Source organism: Vigna umbellata, chromosome 10 (assembly GCF_029865625.1).
Source record: "Vigna umbellata cultivar VRB3 chromosome 10, Vumbellata_1.0, whole genome shotgun sequence".
Classification (NCBI taxonomy): domain Eukaryota; kingdom Viridiplantae; phylum Streptophyta; class Magnoliopsida; order Fabales; family Fabaceae; genus Vigna; species Vigna umbellata.
The window spans coordinates 244422-268404 of record NC_142174.1 but is presented as its reverse complement, the minus strand read 5'-3'; the positions used below and the strand labels follow the sequence as shown (position 1 = coordinate 268404).

At 33.7% G+C, this 23983-nt stretch overlaps 1 long non-coding RNA gene and 1 pseudogene across 2 annotated transcripts; both read right to left on the bottom strand.

Annotated features, from left to right (window-relative positions):
- Positions 1–2502: 2502 nt before the first annotated feature.
- On the bottom strand, positions 2503–5723 carry LOC148191567 (uncharacterized). Its single transcript, XR_015782546.1, has 4 exons — positions 5584–5723; positions 4654–4720; positions 4475–4550; positions 2503–2833 (listed from the first exon to the last, which is right to left on the bottom strand). It is a non-coding gene; the product is annotated as an uncharacterized LOC148191567 (long non-coding RNA).
- A 7090-nt stretch (positions 5724–12813) lies between these two features.
- On the bottom strand, positions 12814–18198 carry LOC124841747 (receptor-like protein EIX2; annotated as a pseudogene). Its single transcript, XR_015782624.1, has 3 exons — positions 15475–18198; positions 13976–14054; positions 12814–13631 (listed from the first exon to the last, which is right to left on the bottom strand). The product of XR_015782624.1 is annotated as a receptor-like protein EIX2 (transcript).
- Between the last annotated feature and the right edge of the window lie 5785 nt (positions 18199–23983).

The window sequence follows — 23983 nt, the reverse complement described above, 5'->3', positions numbered from 1 at the left end:
GACTTGACTAGAGAAACCGATTGTAACATATTGCTTGACAAAACGTCTCCTCACGAAAAGGATTTTGGAAAGACGTATTCATGTCAAACATAAATTATGCATCGATCCTATCATTCCTTATTTTTCTACTCAAGATTAATTTCTTATTTCTAGTTTTAATAATCCTTATTTAATGCTACTTCGGATAAACTAATATCATTGATTATTGTTTATATAAATGATTGGAGAGAAAAAAATAATCACACACCGGGAGAGGATGAGTTTTAGGAATACGTATTCATATTTTAAAAGTAGAGGAAATTATATATATATATATATATATATATATATATATATTACTTTATAAGGCTTCACGTAGTCATAGTTATTTATGTACACTGTACACATATTCAATATATTATTTATCTTTTATAACTTTGGTATATTTTAGTTTAATTTTATAAATACATGATCTCAAAATAGTACTATTTCAATTTCTCCCTACTCACTCCTATATCATTATATTTTAGTATTCCCTCTTTAAACTATTAAAGAGATAATATTTTAAGAAACATCTATTGTGTTGTGAAAGAATGAAATTTCTTGATATGGTCAATCTTGTCTCGAAATTTTTGGGTGTGTGTATGAGAAGTTTGATGTTCTTCTCGATTTATGCACCTATCAGGATGTCTCATAGAATCTTAGGACTTTACTGTCTATCTTGGCTTAGGTTATGATGTTTGTGTTTGCCGTGATATTGCTTTGAGTAATAAGAAAGTCCACGAGTTTTCATTGTTTTACGCTAGGTTAACCTGCTCCGGTCTCTTTAAGTTTTGTGTTAGGGGATCCGTTGTGGCTTTCATGCGAACCTCGTCGTGTTGGCAGGTTACACTCTGCTCGAAAATTACCTGGACCTTCTTCTCGAGAGTTAGGCCAAGGTCAGGGAGGTGATTTCTCGTTCTCCAGGTCAGTCATCTTTTGTTGGAGTTCTTGAAGGTCCGCCTAATGTTGAGCGTGTACGGCTACAAGCTCGACATAACGCTTGCGTTGTTCTTCGTTCTGCAGCATTAGCGTTTGCATTTAGTATTGAAGGATTGTCAAACTGGGTTGGATTCCATCTTGTGAGTTAGGCTTGACTTTAGGTGATGACTATGGGATGATGAGGCTGGGGAAAGTTTTACTAAAGTCTCACAGTGGGTGCTAAATGTTCTTATCGGAAGTCTTGAACGAGGTCATTTGGACAGGTGATATGATCTAAGCAACTTTGAAGTCCTGACGCGTACTTTTGAAGATTGGAATGTGAGGGAGGATCCACCAGTAAGAGAGTTTTAAGATCTACAAGAATATAGTAGTAAATATAAGTATGATTATTATAGTAATAGAGCATTTTCTCGAGAATACTAGTTGTACTTATAGGTTAACATGAATCATTGACCTATGCTGTAATATCAAATAATAACATTGAAATAATATATATCTCAAGTTGATAATAACAACCAAGTGGTACTTTAGTGTAAATAATAATCACAATGTCAAATTGACGAGATTTGTTTCAATTGCGTAAATATGTGAATATTTCTTCAACACATCCATTTCGGGCTAAGTAAATTTCGTTGAAGTGCATTCTTTAATATATTTATTAGGCTAAATAAGTACAAACTGTTTGAAATTGTAAAATGAATAGATATTTGAAAGTTCTGTTTTTTCAGGATTGTGGAATACGTATATTTCAGATACAGTTTAGTTTTTTCGAAAAAAGTTATATCTTTTAACGATAATTCATATCAGAATAATCGCGACTTATTAGTAGTTAACATTATCGTTGTATAGTGAACTTTTGAATACAATTTTGAACCATCGTTGATTCTTTCAACTTTTTAAGATGTTTAATATAATATAACAATGATTAAAAAGTGTTTTTAAAAGTCTTATTTGACTTTCGTCGAAAACCCTTTCAACGGTAGTAAGAAATTGTTCCCACTCTTAAAAAATATTTTTATTTTGATTTTGAACTTATTTTGAAAAGTATAAAGGTAATATACTTTTATTTGATTTTATCATGAAGATTTTATTTTTCATTTATTTCATATCTATCTTATTATTGGAACGCATCAACATCTCACCGATGAATGTAACTACAATGTATTGGAGATTTTTATTAATTGTAAATTTGAAATGAAAAGAGATAAGATGATGTTAAAGTTTTCGTTCACAAATTTTCGTCCGTTGAAATGTCAAATCCGTGTAATACTCAGAATTAATTGTTTGTTTGTCCGCGAGATATGAATATAGTAATAAGGAAAATGAATTTAATTAGATTTATTTGGCAAAAGGAAGAAAGTGATAATTTCTTTTCAAGAAGGAAATTTTGTGGAAGATATAAAATAACAAAATTAAAGTCAGATCCGTGGAAAGTAGGTGTGGAAAAAAAGAGAAGACACTAACTCCAATTTAGATATAATTTTCTTTCGAAAGGGAAGTTTGTGAATGTAACATCCCAAAATTATACAGTCAGCAACTATATAATAGAATATTCACATATATTAATATAGCAAATCAGTCTTACATAAGAATAATAACGTACGCTCTTGGCCGAACGGCCTTACAAAGTTACGCACAATAAAATGAGTGATCGTTACAAAACACGAACGAACGGTTTACAAAAATAATTACCGAACGTTCAAGTATTTACATAAAGCAAAACACGCTCACTCTGAACGATACACTATCTTAACTAAACTAAACTAATCAGTTAACCGAACGTCCTACTGTTCGGCCTTCACTTCAACTTCTACCAGATTCTCTTCAGCAATTAATCCTTCATCAAGTGTGTCCTCCAGAGAAGCATCTCCCTCTGTTCACATCCACACGGATGATCATTGGAAGGACAAGACGGACATACATATACAGACAACGCAAAGGAGAAACGAAGGGTAAGCTTATTGAATTTAATTCAAGTAAAACATATATTTCATACATATCAAACACATCAAATACGTCACAACACATACGTACAATTCATTCATTTACTCAATCAAATTCCTGATACTAGACTGACCGTCCGGACCGTATGAATTCTGTGTAGCTACGACGTCCGTGCACCCAGGTGGAATAACTGGAATACTCATCAGTCGCCACCTGAGGTTAGTCCGTTCTGTCCAAAGTTACAGTTATGGACTAGGACCTCCTGCCATTCCCACACATGACATGCTCCTCTCTACTTGAGAACGAGCACTCACGGAATATCAGGATGAACCGCCAGCTAAGCTTACCACATTCATACTTTAACAATCCAATTTTCATTCAAGAGTCGTTCCTCCCTGGAACGCTCGTTCAAAATCCATCAACATAATTTCAATGCTTATACTGTTCGCACATCATAATACTTCCTCTTAATAACATTTTCATTCTTTGTTCCACTTTCATAAAAAGACGAACGGTCAATCCTCTTCATAACGAGGACGAACGTAAAAAACGAAACCGAAAGATATTGTTTTTCGAAGGGATAAAGCTGACGCATTTTGTGTGACGAACGCTATTACAATTTGAATCAGTTAAAGGAACTGACTCTAGAACAATTCAACTTATACTTAAAATAATTACCTTGCCAAGATTTCAGAGTCAATTCAACTGAATAAAGATACAAAAGACGAGTACTAAATGTACTAAGTACAATTTAGTTAGAATAATCGACTGCCAGTAAATGACCGAACGCGGTACGCGAATTTACTGAAGTTTAGGACGAACGCTATTTAAGTATTCGGACGAACGCTATTTAAGTTTTCGGACGAACGCTATGAAAGTGAGGACGAACGCTATTTCTGTTCGTTGAAAAATATTGGAAAGAACGAGCGTTCGGTATAGGACCGAGCGCTACTTATCACTTACACTTTGGGACGAGCGTTCGGTATAAGACCGAGCGCCACTTAAGACGTACGCTTTGGGTCGAGACCCATCGCTGATTCCATATCATAGAAATAGGATTTTACATAAGTTATAATGGTGAAGTTACGTTTTTAACAATATGACTAAGTGTCTGAATATATATTTTCAGGCTTCTCAAATCTCTCACACAACTCTCAATATATCTCCGTTTGGCCGAACGCTCAAACGTAAGACTAACATAAGAGGGCGTTCGTCCTCCACGAGAATTCTTTCCAAATAAAAGAATTCCTTTTCAATTGAACTTGACAATAACACCGAACGGTCAAAGACCGTTTGATGACGAACGTTCCATATCATATGAAAATTTATATTCAAAGTTTTATTTACATCAAATATATTTCTCAGTATATACTTTCATGCATTCATCTCATCATACAGCTCATTTTTCAGTTTAATCAAACCATAGAACATTTCATTATTTCCATACATCAATTCAGGATCATATTCATATATCAAAAAATCTAATATCATAAATCTTACTTCATACAACACATAACGCACATGCAGTATAGTAAAATCATAAGAATTAAATCTAATAAGCTTCCCTTACCCGGATCAGTAGTGACGTTCTAAGAGAATGGTTTCTGCTTCGCCCAACTACAGTTTTCTACCCTCAACGATTTAATCTAACCAAAAGAAAGCATAAGAACTTAGTCTACACCCTTACATGCAGCTGAATTCTAGGTTCACATATAGCTCAGAAACGAGCGTCTAGGTTGGGGAACTTACCGGTTACAGAATCGGAAGTTGTTCGATTCAAGATGGAGCTCACGGTGTAGGGAACGTTCCTACGGTGCTGAAACGTGATCGGAGAAAAGGATGTTAAGTTGCAGAAGAGAGAAGGAGAAGAGTTCTAGAAAGAAGGAGGAGAAATGAAAAGTCTGAGTTTTGGAAGGGGAGAAGGTGCGCGTAAGAGAGTGGGAGATTTTCCAGAAAAATTCACTTTTGTTCAAAATCCCACTGTCAGACGGACGAGCGTCCCTCTAGTCAACACCTGCACCCCCACCACTGACTTCAGAAGTTTCCAAATTGACAAGTGGCGTGCATGCATGGATCGATGGTGGATTTTTAAGGCACTGAACGCGTGACATGGTGCATTAATGGAAGCTTCCTGGTGACTCAGCAGTCCAATTAATTGAGATGTGACAGTGAAGGATGTCAAGAGATCAATAACTCCTTTTATTCAAAAATTCAATAAAACTTTCCACGTAGCTATATATATTCATTAAGTTTAACAACTATTCTCATATACTTTAGTCCATTTAAAAAAAAAAATGTACAGTTTAGACCTTTTCGAAATCCCTAAATACTTAAGTCAAAACTAATCGGGAAAAATAATAATTTGACATGTTATTTCAATTTTATGACACAACTGAGCATTGTGGGTCGTATAACTCTGTGAGGTAAGAGGGGGTAATAACAGAAGTTCAAAATTAAAGGGTAATAAAGAAAAAGGAGATTGGATCGAAAAGGAGAGAGCGGGAAGGTTTGATTTTGCAATTTGGGTTTTAGGGGAAAAATGAAATTCAATTTTTCGAAAAGAATTGGGTTTAGGGTTTTAGCTTTGCAATTTGAAGATTTACGGGTTTTTGAAAGGAACTTGAAAAGAAAGTGTATTGCATTTGCGATTAGTCTGGAGGAGTGAGTTAGGATTCTTACGATTTGGGTTTGCAATTTGAACGTTCGTTGATTTTGAAAAAGAACTTGAAGTTGAAGGAAAAGTGCCATGGATTTACGATTCGTCTCCTGCAGTGTCAAAATTTGAAAAAAACATGCACCTCTCAAAATTTGAAACCCACGCTATGCATCCCTCAAAAAAATTTGAAATCCACCCACGTCACCGCATCTCCTAGTTTCATCTTGAATTTTTTTATCTCCTCGTTTCACCTCCTTCTTCCAATTTTCACATTCTCAACCTAGTTGACGTAAGGTTAAGTTTCACTAAAAAACAATTAAATTACATAAGATCCAAAATCCGTATATAACACTTGGTTATAACGGTTTATATACGAACAAAAATCCGCATAAAATTGTCGTAACTAAGTTATAGAGTTGTCAAAATAGGTAACTCGACTCAATCCAATCCGGCTCACCATGGGTTGGTCACTTAGTGAGCCAACCCAACCCGACTTACTTATTAGCGAACTGAAAAAATTCGAACCCGGCTTACTTATTCATATATTTATATCTTTTGATAATTAGTACATACAGGGTGACCATGTAACGTTCCTTAATGTATACAAGGGGTTTCATCAATCGGGTAAATATTCACAGTGGTGTCACAAGAACTATGTAAACTATCATGCCATGGTATGTATGTTTAGCAATTCTTCACAATATAGGCATTTCAATATAGTCCATACACTCGTTTCCTTTGCAATATTGATGTTGACATGGCTGCTTAAATTTCACAGAGAAAGGTTCTTTAAGTTAGAGAGCAACTCAAAAGAATTGCAAAGAGGATATGACTAGTCTTGTGAGAGTGATATGCAAGTTGGTTTTCTTCTTTTATACTTATGGTTTCGATTATTTTTTAAAAAGACTGGATTCAATATTCTCTTGATTTATTGTTTGGTGGGTGGTCAAGTAGTCAAATTTAATGAAATCTCTGCCCTAATGTAATCATTATTTTACTGATCCTGTTTCATTCTTTGGTTTTCCACCCTATTACATCAAGGACTTGTTAAACAATTGCTTACGTATAAGTTGTTTTAATAATTGAAAGAAAAATAAGAGTAAACTTTTAATTAATTGATTATGTATAAGTTTTTTTAATTAATTGTCACTACACGTGTTCAAATTTTAGAGTGACAGCTAAATTTGGCTTGAACTATAATAACAAAGTTTTTAAATGAAGATAGATAATCTAAATGTCATAGATGATATAAAACACGAACAAGTTTGTTTCATTTTGATTGGATTGGCTTTCAAATCTAAAACCCACAAACAATTCAACTTGATAATTTAATTTTAGTTTTAGTTGGATTGATTGGTTTGGTGTTATGAAGTGATATCTGTTTTTTTATTTTCAGCAGGCCTATACAACCATGAGATTATGTTCTTCGCGCTTGCCACATTATCGATTCTCCTTACAACAATCATGTAATTATGAGGGTTTCCTTGTTAAGTAAAGCTTTCCTAGTTCTTCTATAATTTTACACGGGTTTAATATCAGATTAGATAGTTTTATGTATAAATAATGTATTAAATATTATTACACAATTTAATGTATGAAATGAATTTTATTTTGTTTGTTCAATTAAATAGGTTCATTAACAGAGTATATTGATTATAAATTAATTGGATGAGATCATAATAAAGGAAAATTGATTGAATGCTAAATATAAATATATAATTTTATTTTTTTTTAAAAAAATGATTTTCTGACGGTTTTGGAAAATCCTTGGTAATTACCGACGATTTCGTGAAAACTCCTACAAGTATCGGGGGTTTTGGAAACTTTCAGTAGTTATCGGTGATTTTGTGAAAACCCCTACAAGTACCGGCAGTTTTGGAAACCCCCAGTAATTATCAGCGATTTTTATGAAAACCCTTATTAGTACCGACAATTTTGAAAACCCCCGAAAATCGCAGTGTCGGTAATTGTGATGCTGTTTTCCCAGTGCAGGAAACGTATTTAGCGGAGGTTTTAACCCCGACATAAAAAAACCTTTGATAAAATTGGACATTTTTGTTGTAAGAAAATAGTATTATTTTTTGCAAAGGGTTTTATTTTCCTTTTCATCTGATTTTAAAAAGTATAAGACCGATAACATTTTTCTTTTCTAGTATTTGTTTTTATTATGTACATTTCAATTTCATTTATTTCATCTCTATCTTATTTTTGGACTGCGTCAACATCTCACCGAAGAGTGTAACAATTATATATACATATTGGATTTAATTGCTGTGATAAGAGATAATATCATAAATTTTTCGTTCACAAATTTCCGTCCGTTGAATTAATTATTTGTTTGTCCGGATGAATGAAAACAAAAATAAAAAAAATGAATTTAGTTTAATTATTTTTCAGAAAGGGAGGTTAGTGGAGGATGTAAACATAACAAAATAATAGTCAGATTAGTGCACATCACGGTGGAAAAAACAGAAGGAACAAACTCCAATTTAGATATACTTTTTTTTTTCGAAAGGAAAGTTTGTGGAGGACGTAAATAAATATATTGAAATTATAGTCATATCAATATTTACATTTCAAATGAAGAAAAATTGGTTGTTAGTATATTTTTAAGGCTTAAATAATTTTTTATCTTTCTTTGCGAATTTTAGATATACGATATTTAAGAAAAGAATTATATTCTGTTCTTTTATAAAAGTTGTATTTGGTTTTTCTTACTACTTTTACTTGTATTCATTAAATGATTAAATGTCTATAAGACCTAATTTATTAGGTTAAATGACGTACCTTTAAATTAAATGAAGAATGGAAATATCTTTAATAAATATATAAATTTAGATAATTTGTATACTTTCTCCAAGATTCAACACACCTCATGGGCATATTTACGAGTGAGAGTAGATCAAGATACTTGTTCAGAATATCGATCTTAGTTGAAGTTTTGGAGATTATATCAAAATATTTGGAAATCTTTTGGATACTGAAGTTGCTTTTCTTATAAGACAAGCAATTGATATCCCTCTTCTCTGCACCACAGACATATACAATTTGCTCTCTTTTCCCCGTGGTTGGAAGTCTACTGCCACATTTATCATAGCCACCAATTCATGCTATTATTTTCTACTTCACTCCGTTGCTCCTTTCACTAATCACTTTCCTATCCTTCGACTTCGACGGCGACAGGTCAAAGAATTGTGATGAATGACGGTAGTGATTGAGAAACAAATATTAAGAAACAAAGTAACAATTGTAAAAGATTGACAGAATCGCGAACAAAATTTACTGAGGCGTGTAGTTTTACTGTCCTTAAGGATTTATCTGCGGTGTATTGCGCAAGTCTCCCAAGATATAACAGGAACTTTCCAAAATATCTCTGAAATAAAAATTAAACCTCAGAAGAGAGAAGAATGAGAAACTTAATTTTGTGTGTTTTGGAATGGGGAAATAACTCTCTATTTATAGAGCTATGGAAGAATCAATTAAATAAAAGAAATTAAAATTCATAAAGATTTTTAATGTTGGAATTAATTCACATTGAAAACTTTGAACGTTAGAATTAATTCACATTGAAAACTTTGAACGTTGGCATATTTAATAAAATATTTAATAAAATATTTTCGTTTGCCAATCAAAAGACTAACTTTGCAATACAACGTTCTGAAATTCAATTCACAATTAATGATTTTTAACTTCGGCAATAATATAATATTATAACAATCCCCCACATATTGCAAAAGTTGAAAGAAAAGATAAAAAACTTTTATTCTGGGTCTCATAGGATGTAATGTATCAGAGCTGGTATAGCAAGCTATATGAACTAGTCTTAGATTGAGATACTTAACACACAGTTGATAGGTGTAAACTTTGCTTATATTTGTTGCTTAAATTGTCGTGCTTTTGAGTGAGTTTTAGTGTTAATTCTCATGAAAAGTATATAAATGTTGATGTAAATATAGTTTTGATTGTTTAAATGTGTTTTGATGCTTTTGTTGTTTATTTCAAAGTAGAATAAGGATTGGATATTGTCAAAGACCTGGAGCGCGTCATTTGCCAAGCCAAAAGGACCAAATAACCAAGCCCGAACGGATGCTCGTCGCCCAGCGAGTGGACGCTCGCCCAGCGAGTGGACGCTCGCCCAACGAGTGGACGCTCGCCCAGCGAGTGGACGCTCGCCCAGCGAGTGGACGCTCGTCCAGCGAGTGGACGCTCGTGACCAGCGAGTGGACGCCCGTGACCAACAAGTGGACGTTCGCCCAGCGAACGGACGCTCGTCGTCCAGCGAGGACGCTCGTCCAGCGCGCAGTGAACGCTCGTCCAGCGAGTGGACGCCCGTGACCAGCTCGTGACGCTCGTCGCCTAGCGAGGACGCTCGCCCAGCGAGCGGTGGACGCTCGCCCAGCGAGCGCGCGCGCCCAGCGAGAAGAGGCTGCTCGCCCAGCGAAAAATCACTTACAGCCCTTCTCTTTAAAAACGCGATCCAGAGGCAGAGAGAGACAGTTCTGGAGGGAGGAGATCAGGGGGGACTCTGCTGCTCACGTCCAAGCTCGTGTCTAGGTGCTTCCATGGTGGAAAACCACCAATTTCCACCGTCCAATCCATCGTTTATCGCTTCTATGATGTATATGTGTAGCTAGAACTCCATTTCACTGGGGTTGAGAGTAAAATTCTGAACTTCTATGTAATTTCTCTATTAATGCATGAACTTGTTTGAATTATGTGTTCTATCTTTATTATTCATGCCTATGATGGGAATCTGAGCTATTTGAACGGTTAAATCATTGGGAAATGTATGAGATCGCGGACCTAGGATAAAACTACTAAAGGATTTCAAGTCCTAGACATAGGATGAAATTTTTAGTCATCTGTGACATTGGGTTTAAGGCAAATCTGATAACTGAATTAGCTAAGGGATTAGTAATTTAGTTTGAGTGATTCTGAACTGTCATCTGAGGGATCAGAGGTTGCATGCGCCTAGGATGTCGATGCTAAATTTTGAGGAATTGTGTTAGTAGAAAATTACTGGAGTGATGAACTTGAATTTCAACCCCAGTGAACTTTAATTCGACTGCTTTTACCACTTTAATTTCATTTCTATGCAAATCTTACTTGTGTTGTGAAAATACGTTTATTAATCGCTAAATTAGTAAGCTTTAACAATCTGTGAATCAAAACAAATCTCTTGGGAAAACGATATTCGGACTTACCGATTTATTACTTGAACGATCCGGTACGCTTGCCGAGGTCTCAACAACAGTGTAGTTGGTATAACAAACTATATGAACCAAAGACACTTGACGTGTGTTAGGGGTTTATCAATCACAATACATCCCCACAATCCTTGTTGTTATCGTTCTGTTGCGCTTACTAGGCCATGCGCGTGCCCGGTATTCATGAGTGCTTTGGAGATCATGCCAAGATCTCATGCAAGCAGCCCCACTCGACACTCATATGATTTCATCAAGTGTATGCTGCAAATCATACACCACCCATAAGGGATATGAAAATCATTAAAACTTTGTTTAAGATAAAATTCTATCACCATATAGAATTTTAATGACAAAGTTTAACCTCTCAATAATGAAGTCTCTAACACTTTCACACACACCATAGGAATGGACATAATTGATTAAAATCAATTTAGTGTTATCAGAACTAACAAGTGACTTGTTTTTACCCATATGAACCTTATTCTTCAAGATCCACTTACAACCAATGGGTTTTGCTCCTTTAGGCAAATCTACTAAAGTCTAAGTATTATTTTTCTGAATTGATTCAATTTCAGTCCTAATGGCCTTATCCCACTGTTTTGCATCAAGAACACTGGTAGCTTCTACAAAGCTTGTTTGATCACTATCAACAAGATAAGTATAAAAGTCATCTCCAAAGGAAGTTTCCTTTCTGTGTCTTTTACTTTTTCTCAAATCCTCAATCATGATATTACTATTATCATTATCATCAACAGGTTGAGACATCTCACTAACCTTTAAGGGAAACACATGTTCAAAAAACTCAGCATTTTTCGTCTCCATTATAGAATTTCTCTCAAGTATGTTACTTTTAACAACTAGAAATCTATAGGCAGCATTATGTTCAGCATAACCTAAGAACATACAACCAGAGGTTTTAGATCCTATTTTCCTTTTCTTAGGATCAGATAACATCACCTTAGCTAAGCACCCCCACACTTTTAGATATTTAAGGTTAGGTTGGTAACATTTCCACAACTCATAAGGAGTTTTACAAATTTTCTTATGGGGTATTCTATTTTGTAAAAAACATGCAGTAAGCAAGGCTTCTCCCCAAAGGTTATCAGCTGCACCAGAACTAATAAGCATAGCATTCATCATTTCCTTAAGGGTTCTATTTTTTCTCTCAGCTACTCCATTAGACTCAAGTGAATATGGTGGGGTCACTTCATGGATAATTCCTTCTTTAATACAAAAGTCATTAAAGAGCACATACTCACCACCTCTATCTGATCAAATCCTTTTAATTTTCTTATTCAATTGGTTTTCTACTTCTGCTTTATAGGTTAAAAACACATCAAAAGCTTCATCTTTATATTTGATTAAGTAAACTTTGGTATCTAGAATAATCATCTATAAAGGTCATAAAATAATTTTTACCTCCTCTAGACATGGTTTGTTTCATATCAGCTAGATTAGTATGAGAATAAAGATAGAGTCATATTCTACATGTCAATACCGACAACAATGAAATTGAAAGTAAGAGGAAAATCCGTCGACTTAAGAAATCATGAGGGTTCAAGTCCCTCTATCCCCACAAAACCTGTTTCATTTTATAATTTTTTTCCTATATCCTCTCTATCTTGAAGTCCTTATTTATGTGTTTTATTCGATTTCTTATTTCCCAACTAAATTGGAATTTGTATTTTCATCAATTTCCTATCTATCATAATGACAAGGGACTAGTTTTGTAATAGATATAGCTAGTTTTGGAATAGATATATATGTGAAACACATAATTTTTTTGAATGAGAAATGTCTAAATTAATATCTTATTTTTGAGCAAGGAATTTTCATATGCGTAATTAACGATGAATTAACCCTAATAGCTCAGTTTGGCGTTCTACAGAAAAACATGTTTTCTTTGTTAATTTAGATTCTACACATATATCACATTTACTATGTTTATCATGCATATTAATCAATCTTAGTCGTTGTAATTTCAAAACATACGAGGAATTCACATGTCCTAATCTAGCATGACATATATCATACGAGTCAACAATATAAGCAGAAGAACTTGATTCATTAATATTTTCAGAAACATTTAGAAGGAAGAGTCCTTGATCACAATATTCATTCCCCACGAAAACATTATTTTTTGTCATGATGATCTTGTCAAACTCAAATGACACTTTAACCCCCACCTTTCCCAATAGTGCTACAGAGATTAAATTAACTCTGGTTGATGGCACATGTAGCACATCACTTAAGGCTAAAGTCTTTCCAGATGTGAGTTTGAGAAGAACTTTTCCTTTTCCCAGAACATGGGTGGTCCTGGAATCACCGAGGTAGACGTGTCCATCCCCTACACTAGTGTAAGAGGTAAAGGCACTTCTGTTTGCACAGATATGTCTGGTAGCACCCACTTGCTCACATTGGTCATCAGATTTACTTGAGAAACGACCGCAACAATAATGTCATCTCCTTCGGCTATATTGGCTCTAGGCAGATCGTCGTTTCTCGCTCTATGCCAGGTGGGTTTAGATTCATTGGGACAGGATTTAAGAAAAATAATTTTCGTTTTGTGATCAGGTTTGTGGACGTACCTTTTGGGAGTAGCAACAACTCCATACATGACTGAAGGGGTGAACACGCGTTCTTGCCAGCGCCAAAAATTATGTCCAGTCGAAGACGTGTTGTTGATGTCAGATATAAGTCCTTAAGATTGTTGTAAAAGGCTGACAGAATCACGAACAAACTTTCCTGAGACGTGTAGTTTCACTGTCCTTAATAACTTATCCGCGGTGTATTATGCAAATCCTCCAGGATACAACAGGAACTTCCCAGAATATCTCTGAGGATATCAGAACTAGCAATGATCTCTAACAAGAGTGTAAAATTTATAAGAAGAAAAAGAGCTAAAGAATAATAAATCTCAGAAGAGAGAAGAATGAGAAACTGAATTTTATGTATTTTGAAATGGAAAATAGAACTATAGAGGAATCAATTAAATAAAAGAAATTAAAATTCATAAAGATAAATAAAAAAAATTAAAATTCATAAAGATTTTTAACGGTTGGCATATTTAATAAAATATTTTCGTTTGCCAATCAAAAGACTAACGTTGCAATACAACGTTTCAATTCACAGTTAATGCTTTTTAACTTTGCAATAATATAATATTATAACACAAAAGTAACAAATTGTTAGAATATATAGTACAAACCTTGTTCATCCTTCCCATCCCATCATTCGGAGAAGCTTAAAGCTTAGATGATGTTAACTGTATGTCCAGAGATGCTTGTCTTATGTTTTTTGTTTGTAACCATTCGAATATGCAAACAGAAAATATCAGTAAATGAGAAAGAAACAGATGACACAAAAAAAAAAACAACAAACTTAAATGGGATGAGATTTTCTAATTTCTAGCGTTTTCGAAAGAGGATAATAACGAACCACGTACACTCAGTAACAAAGGACAAAGGAGAAAGAAGCATTCGATTTCTGAAAACTTAATGTGGATATCAATGTGACTTGATTTCCTTTCCCAATAAAATAAAGAAGCATTGCGTGAAGAAACATTATGTTGTTTACCGGATTTCAACCCAGGGATTTCACTTTTTCCTTTTCTTACTAGATATTGAAATTTTGTTAAGTTTTTCTTATTGAATTTCAAAATTTGAAAGATTCTAAAACTAGATATCAAAATTTAGGAAATTCCAAAATTATATTTTAAAATTAAACTATATACATGCTTCAACCAAAATAAACGATGATGAATTCTGTTAAGATGAAATTGATTGAAGAAGAAAAACGTGGTTGAGTCTGTTTGGTGAAAATAACTTGGGAAAAGTAAATATAGCAATAAATCAGTAAATATAAGTGGGTAAATAGTAATTACAACATACCTAATTAATTTAATAATTTATATATATAATATATAGGTTTAAGTGAAATTTGGGGATGTAGGAAAAAAAGTGGGTAGGAAGAAGCCCCCTTCTTAATTTGTTATATGTGAGTGTAATATTTATGTACAATAGGCTTAAGTAAGGGAGAGGAGCCCATTAAGTTCCATTTAAATATATTTGTTTTTATAGATAAAGCAAAAGCTTCATTTTAATAAAAAAAGTTAGGTTCGCATTAATTGTTTCATCAAATATTATATATATTTCATCAAATATCATATTATTAACTTTTAAAAAATATTTATTGAATCTGCCACCTATATTTAGTGCCTTTGATACTAAGAAAAGCTAATATGGAAAGATCCAGTTTTGCCATATAAAATACAACATATACTTCCACTTAAGTTGAAAACCATCACTGTAGCTCAGAGAAAACAAAATACACCAACTATTAATAACAACCAAATTTAAATATTAAGTTCATCACTGCTGACATTGCTTGTAAGAACTTCACCACCATGTTCTCTTCCCCTTGGTCACTCCTCCCCTTTCTTATGAGTGAAAAATACCTAAGATATAACACTGAAAGAATTTTATAAGAATAATTAAATTATTAGGAAAGGCTTCATTATCACTTATTTTAATATATGTTCTCAAATAAGTTCGATAGATATATATTACTATAATTTAAAAATATATAAAGAATAATCAATAGTTAAAAAATAAATGAAGAACTAAAGTATATTTTAGTAATGGTGAAGAACAAACTATTATTAAAAATAAATTCAAATAAAATTCGTATAAAAAAAATTATACTAACCAGTATTGTCATGCAACTTGTTCGATCTTAACGAAAGGAATTCATGTTGACGGCCACCGTGCATGAAGTCGATATCTCAAGTCATAAAGAAACTTGAAAAGCACATGCCTGAACTTTTTGTTTAAGAAAATAGCACAACAAACTCCCACAAAGCCTGTCACAAATCCAGATTCCATTCCGATGTAAAACCATACAAAAAATTTAGATTGATTTTCGTCTTCGTCTACAAGCTTTGTGTGTTTATGTTTATCATCCTGAAAGCAGATTTTGGTAAGTGGGGATCCACAAAGATCATGATTGCCCATGTAACTAAGTGTACTGAATCCCTGAAGTTGTGTGCCTGATGGTATTTTGCCTGTCAAATTATTGAATGACAGGTTCAAGTAACCCAAAAAGGACAATTTGGATAAGCTCTGAGGAATTTCTCCTCCAAGTTTGTTTGTTGAAAAATCGAGGGACTCCAAGTTTTTCATGTTTCCGATCTCATTTGGTATTTCTCCTGATAATTTGTTATTGGATAAATTCAAGGAAACCAATCCAATGAGACTAAACATTTGTGGAGGTATTGTTCCGGACAAATTGTTACTTGACATATCAATCAAGGTCATAAAGTGTAGGTTTCTATCATAGTCTAATGCTTGACCTTTAGTAACCAATTCAAGACTGTCATCGTTTCTGTAGAAACGACCAGGATATAATGTAGGAAACTTAAAAGAAAGCTTGTTACGTGAAACATTGTTGAAAAGTAGGGTTTTGATATTACCAAGACAACTGGGTATATGACCGGAGATTGTGTTTTGTGCAATATCCAACACAATGAGGGAAGACATGTGACATATTTGTGGTGAGATTTTACCAGTAAAATGATTGGATCTTAATTGAAGAGCCAATACACCATGAGATATCCAAAGTGGTATGTTTCCTGATAATTGGTTATTGCGAACATTGAAAACCAAGAGAGAGCGACAATTTTGTAATGAGAGAGGAACTTGTCCATGTAGATTATTCTCATGCAAATGGAGTGAGGCGAGATTAGATAAGAAGCCTAGTGATGAAGGTATCTTTCCTGATAGATTATTGCTTCCCAAGTGAATAGCAACCAAAGATTTCCAATTCTTCCAACAATTCGTAAGCCCTCCAGATATATTATTCAATGATATGTCCAAGTACATCAAATTATTTTTCCCATTCGACACATTATGACCACATAAGAGGGCAGACAATTCTCCTGATAATAAATTATTTGATAATGAGACAATAACCACGTTTGCTGATAATTGAGGCAAGCAACCTTTCAAATGATTTGATGATATATCAATGATTGTAGAGTTCAACAACACATTTGACATGTCTCCGTCTATCAAATTGTCTTCTAATTCGAGTTCAATCACTGATGATACCAAATTCCAAAATTTGTCTGGAGCCTCAAATGATGAATCCCATATAGTTAATCTTTCAAGATATTGTTGTGTATAAAACCACGCAGGAAGGTTGGGATTTGAAAACCCGAGTACTAATTCCTCAAGTTGAAATGGTGGAATCCAATCTGAGTCAAAATCAAAGATTAATCCGACATATGAGTATATGCCCAGTTCCTTTAATTTTGACAATTTGGCAAAATTTCTTTCAGACACAACTCCTGTCAATGGATTTGAGCCAACAATCAAGGTAATCAAGGTTGATAGATTTCCCAAATTTGTGGGAATAGATCCTGAAAAGTTGTTTACTCCAAGAATAAGAGTTTCTAAACGTTCGAAATCACCTAACCAATCTGGAATGGGTCCATCAAAGTTATTGTCTTCCATGTTCAGGAAATCTAGTTCTCGAAGATTTAACAAGTCCTTGGGTAGATGTCCTATTAGAGAACTTGAGCTAAGGTCTAAAGTATAGATAGTGGAACTAAGATTGAATAACCACTTAGGCAACTCCGAGTTAAATTCATTTGCAGAAAGACTAAGAAATTCGAGTTTAGTAAAATTAGCATACTGAAGAGACAAACTCAAGTCTTTAAGTTGACAAGCACGCATATTGAGGAATGAAAGTGATGGAAGCATAGTCACTAATTGAAGCCAATTACTTTCCATGCTAAGATCATTATCACGAAGGTTAAGATATTCCAGTGAGGAAATGTTGGGAAGCCACTGAAGGCTATTGATAACAAGATTCCAGTTAAGTGATAAATCAAGATGACGAAGGGTTGAAGAGTTGACACACAAACGAGGAGAAATAGTTGTAGATAGATTATGACAATTATGATTATGCAGATAATCAAATTGTAATGCTAAGAAGTCATTGTTTCTCAAATTCAAGTATTCTAAAAATTCCAACTCCACTAACAACAAAGAGAGGTTAATGGAACCTGTAGGACAATTTGATTTATCTTCTTTGTCCCTGTAAATTGGAGGAATTGTAGAACATGGGAGAGAGATTCCAGTGACTCTACTAGTGATGTTGCTACACATCACTCCTTTCCAATCACAACAATCTAGTTTAGTGGACCATGAAGAAAGGACACCTGGTGGATCTGCCACTCCTTGCTTGAAGTTTAAGAGAGCATGCATGTCTTGTTGGTTGCAACGAATATTGAAGTTGCAAAAGGCAGCGTTGAACATGATTCCGCATAGAAACCATACAAAAATGATTGCATTTTGAGAGAGAAGTTTACTCATGATTTTCAAAAGAAACGAAGAGGACGATGGATGATGAATATAATGGAGAGAAACTCTATTTATAGTATATGTCTTGTTGGTTGCAACGAATATTGAAGCTGCAAAAGGCAGTGTTGAAGATGATTCCGCATAGCAACCATACAAATATGATTGCATTTTGAGAGGGAGATGTATTCATGATTGCAAGAGAAATGAAGGGCTGATGGCTTCAACATAATGGAGATAAGCTCTATTTATAATAATTGGGGCTGTTTACCCATTAATAATCATATTAAGAGTAATTATATATCTTCATAATTTTAATAAGATGTCTTTTAAAAATAAAAGTATAAGGAGAATATTCATTTTTAAAATAAATAATAATTATTTTTAATCCCAAATAATTATACTTTGAGAGGTTAAGATTACTATAAAAGATGTTTTTTTTTAAATCTTTAATGTAATGTCATATTTACAACTTTAATATTAAACTGAAATAATTTGTTACGATTTAGGGGAAGTATTTAACGATGTTGGAATTTGTCATCTGATAATATAATGAAATATTGTGTTAAACAAGAAATATAGAAATTTGTAGTCATTAGCATTGCAACGATTTGACTAGAGAAACCGATGGTAACATTGCTTGACAAACTGTGTCCCCTATCCCACGGAAACAAATTTGGAAAGACGTATTCAAATCAAAGATTAATTATGAATAGATCGTATTCACTCCTTACTTAAAATATTACTAAATATTTTAAACGAGACAGAAATTTTTTATGTTCTATTTTTTATTTTTATTTTGTTTTCGTAGTTAAAAACATCATAAGTTGTCAATTTTGTAATTTATAATTCTCACTAATAACATCTACACAGAGGGATAATAAATAATTTTTAAAATTAAAGAGATAAGGAATTAAAATATATTTAAGTATAAATATATTTTTATGTAACTTAAGTTTTAATAAATATTTTAATATAATTCATATTATCGTGAAAAATTGTAATAATTAATTTTAATATATAAGTCAGATTTCAAACTTATAATAAATAAATTTTATTGTTACAAAAATTTATTTAAAGTATTGAAAATTTTTATAACGACTAATCATTTAAGAACTTATTAAGCTCCTAAATACACATAAAATATCTCAAAACACAACAAAAAATTAAATGATACTCTTAATATTATTGAGAAATATTGTTGTTTTTCACCTTTAATATGGTACTCCTCATCATGAATACGACATAAAAAATCAGAAAATAATATACAATTTAATCATTCATAGAAATTATAATTACTAAAAAGAAGTATGTTGATTTGGTGACAATTCTTAAAATAATTTCAAAGAATATGCAAAGATTGAAATAAAAGCGCATCATATATTAATATATAACTCAAAATTCCTTGCCAAATTTCATCATATTATTTGAAGGAAACTAAGTGTCAATACTATGAATTAGTATAAAGTTTAATATCTCAATTAAGCATACATCTAAATATGTAATAATCATGTATTATTACAAAAATATCTAAGTAAAAAAGTTAAGTTTCAAATTAGAAATTTTAACAAAAAAAAAATTAAGAAAAGGATTCAGTTGATCAACTTAATCACCTTATCCATTTGAGTCAAGTTAGATTCAGTCTAATGAAAAATTTAATCCAGTTGAGCCGAAAATTTTATTGGGTCGAATGATGATTTTAATATAAGTGAATAAGAAAGAGTAATTCATTTTTATATTTATTTCATATAATATAAAAATAAAATAGTTATAGAAAAGTTAATTTGTATATTTTTTTAAAAGAAAAAAGTAAAAAATAATAAAAAATATTATCAAATAAATGTAAAAAATTTATATGTATCAAATTATTATTATTTAGATGACCCATTTGGTTTTCTTCATTTTAGTGTTTTTAAAAGTTATTCTGTTTTTTCAGACACCCACCAACCACTCTATTGGCTTATATACCCACACGTACGCATAAATGCATACACACATTCTTACCTTCATAAGTGTACAAACACATAATTATTAGAATTGATTGTATCTAGCTGAATAATATTTTTATATCATAAGTCGTCAGAAAACCCTTTATAAACATACACGTACACGTCAAAAAACTAACACAAGTAAAATTTTAGGGTTAAATATATGTTTTTAGTCCCTCAACTATCAAGCGATTTTGTTTTTCGTCCCTATTTCAAACTTTTAACGATTTGATCCCTTTTCTTAAGGAAATCATAATTTTTGGTCCTCACAAACTAACGCCGTTAAATTTAGTCTCACGTGGCTAACGATATGCCACATATGATACCAGCTTTCACATTAATCTTGTGCCACGTGGTGTGCCACTATTCACCACCCTCTTCTCCTTCTCTCCTCTTCCACCACCACCTTCCCCTTCAACTTCGTCCTCACACAAGCCCGCCACCACCAACCCCTCGCTGCTCCGTCAGGCCAGTTCCGAACTCTACTAGCGTCCCACGCGCCGCATCATCGAAGAGACCGAACAGGTCCTCGACAAGGCTCTTGCCCTGGTCCTCAAGTGTCGCGGCAACGCTCTCATGAATCGCGTGTTTACACTCAACCCTAGCGCCGCCTTCCGCAAGGTCTCCTCCCACCTTGAAAACTCCGTCGGCGACGTCTCCTGGCTCCTCCGCGTCTCGGCTGGCGACGCCGGCGGTGAGTACCTCGGGGGGCTCCCTCCCATAGCCGCGAACGAGCCGTGTCGGAGCTCGCTGCGAATTACCCTAAGTCTCAGGACCTTTTCGCTCAGCACAAGATGGTGACCTTGCTGGTTGGCCACCTCGCTTTCGAAACCGTGGAGGAACACAGTAAGTACGCTATTGTCAGCAAGAAACCCACTTCCATCCACGCCCTCGTCGTCGCCAGTAGCAACACCAACAACACTAATCTCCGAAATCAAAATCACCACCCCGAAGCTGAAATTCCCACACGCATCCCGAATCCCTTCGGCGAAGGACCACGAAATCTCCACAGAGTAATCACCAGCACAATTGCAATGCACGCTCCACTATTCATCGCCGGTGTCGCCTTCCCCCAACCAGCAGCAGCACGTGATTCACGGTTGGCGACGGCGGCTAGCGCGAGGGGTTGGTGGTGGCGGGCTTGTGTGAGGACGAAGTTGAAGGGGAAGGTGGTGGTGGAAGAGGAGAGAAGGAGAAGAGGGTGGTGAATAGTGGCACACCACGTGGCACAATATTAATGTGAAAGCTAGTATCATATGTGGCATACCGTTAGCCACGTGAGACTAAATTTAACGGCGTTAGTTTGTGAGGACCAAAAATTATGATTTCCTTAAGGAGAGGGATCAAATCGTTAAAAGTTTGAAATAGGGACGAAAAACAAAATCGCTTGATAGTTGAGGGACTAAAAACATATTTAACCCAAAATTTTATGTAATTTTAGTTTATTAAAAACAAATCTTTTAAAATCACCTATGAAGAAGGTGTATCCAAAATCTAAAAATATATCCTAGCAAGATTTTGGTGGAAATGACAGTACAATGTTGTTTAAGATCACATGCCATTAATAGAGTGCAGAGGATGTTAGTGTCACAAATTTTTAGTTTAGAGCTAAGTTTTCAAAACACAACCAAGTTTTAAGAATTTTAATGCAGTAAATTTTAATCTATTTTTTACAATAATTCATTTGATATTTTTAATTAAAATATTAGATAGATTCATAAAATTTATTAACACATATACTAAATTGTTTTTAAAAAATTTTAATTTATATTCTAAGTTTTCAAAACTCAATCAATAACAATTTGGATTCTTAATTGATTTGTTGAGAATGAGTGCATTGACTAAAACTATTTATTAAAATAAGAGTAAGTTTATTATATTATATTCTAATTTTTGGGTGGGTAGATATGAAGCCATAATCCATGGTGGAGTGGTTAAAATTTCAGTAACTTAGCACTAAAAGAAGGAATCATTGGTTGTTTTGTGTTAAAGAAGAAAATATAGTTATTTGCATTGCAACGACTTGACTAGAGAAATGTGTCCCCTACCCCACGAAAACCATTTTGGAAAGACTCATTCAAATCAAAGATTAATTATGCATTGATCTATTCACTCCTTACTTAAAATATTACTAAATATTTTAATGTTTCATAATTTCATTTAGGTATATATATTTTCAAACTAAAAATATTTAATTTATAGAAACGCTGTGACCTTAATTGATATGTCAAGTAATAATTTGTCCGGAACAATAACTCCACAAATGTTTAGTCTCATTGGATTGTCTTCCTTGAACTTATCCAACAATAAATTAACAGGAAAAATACCAAGTGAGATAGGAAACATGAAAAATTTAGAATCTCTCGATTTTTTCAACAAACCAACTTAGTGGTGAAATTCCTCAGAATTTGTCCAGTTTGTCCTTTTTAGGTTACTTGAAATTATCCGGTGTTGTCTATTTGTTCTATCTTTAAAATATATTGACGTTAATATATTAAAGATGTTTATAATTGTTTATGCTGGAATGGGACGAGGAAAACGCTTGCTGATTTCGTTTGGGAATGATCCGTCTTCGTCGATCGGTCCTCTTTACTCCGGTCTTACCTCCTGGATCTTCTTCTCTCAATGCCAAAATAGGGGTGACCTGCAGGAAACACTCTGACGCTGAAGTCAAAATTTATCTCCGCAAGTCTAGTCAAAATCAGAAATCAGAGAGTTTACCTTCTTAATCACTTGTTATTTATAGGGTTTCATGGAATATCATCCATTAATTTACCTCTTAATGACGATTAATGTCAACCTTAACTGCTCCACAGTGACTGTTACCTCATTAATTATGTATTCATTAACATTCAAAGGTTGTCTCCAGCAAGCAAACGACAGGAGAGTTCACGAGTATTATTCTAGTGTCCGACCGGATATGATTGGCTTCCATCGCCGGCCTAATGACGGCCCAATCACGCCTTAATCTTCATTAAGGGCTTTAATGAGCTATTATCGTTTGTAACCTAACCATGTGGTCGCCCTAGTGCTTGGTCGCCCAGGATGGTCGATCGGTCGGCATGGGTGGTCGGCCTGGATAGAACCGTTCGGTTCACGAGGTCGGGAGGACCATACGATATATCGACCTTTGGGGGAGTCGGACTTGAGAGAGTCGTTCGGTCAGGGAGAGTTGGCTTTAGGAGAATCGTTTAGTGTGCACTGGACAATCGACCTAGATGTGTGAGAGACCGTACGGTACAAACATGGTACACCAGCGACCCTGCCGGTCGGCGAGACCGTACGGTACAACATATAAATGTTATAATCAAAAAATAGTTCATTAAAATTATTTTATTTTAAAATATTAATACAACAAAGAACTAGTTCTATGAAAGCATAATCAAACGTAAAAAAGGTGATGATAATAGGTAAAAGAAAAATATTATAGATGAAAAAAAGGTTAAAAATAGAATATATTTAATGTAAGAGAACTAAAATAGAAAAATAAAGTTAAAGATAGCCAATTACTTTTTCCTCGATATTTATAGGTAACATAAATTTTGAATTATTTTGTCTTACACTACTAAAATATATTATCCATATATTTTGTAACTATTTGTTTACACTTTGAAATAGATTATTCACACTCTTAGGAAATAATATTATTTTTTGCAGAGTTTTATTTTCCTTTTCATCTGATTTTGAAAAGTATAAGACCGATATCATTTTTCTTTTCTAGTATTTTTTTTATTATATATGTTGGATTTAATTGCTGTGATAAGAGATAATATCATAAATTTTTCGTTCAGAAATTTCCGTCCGTTGAATTAATTAATTGTTTGTCCGGATGAATGAAAAGAAAAATAAAGAAAATGAAATTAGTTT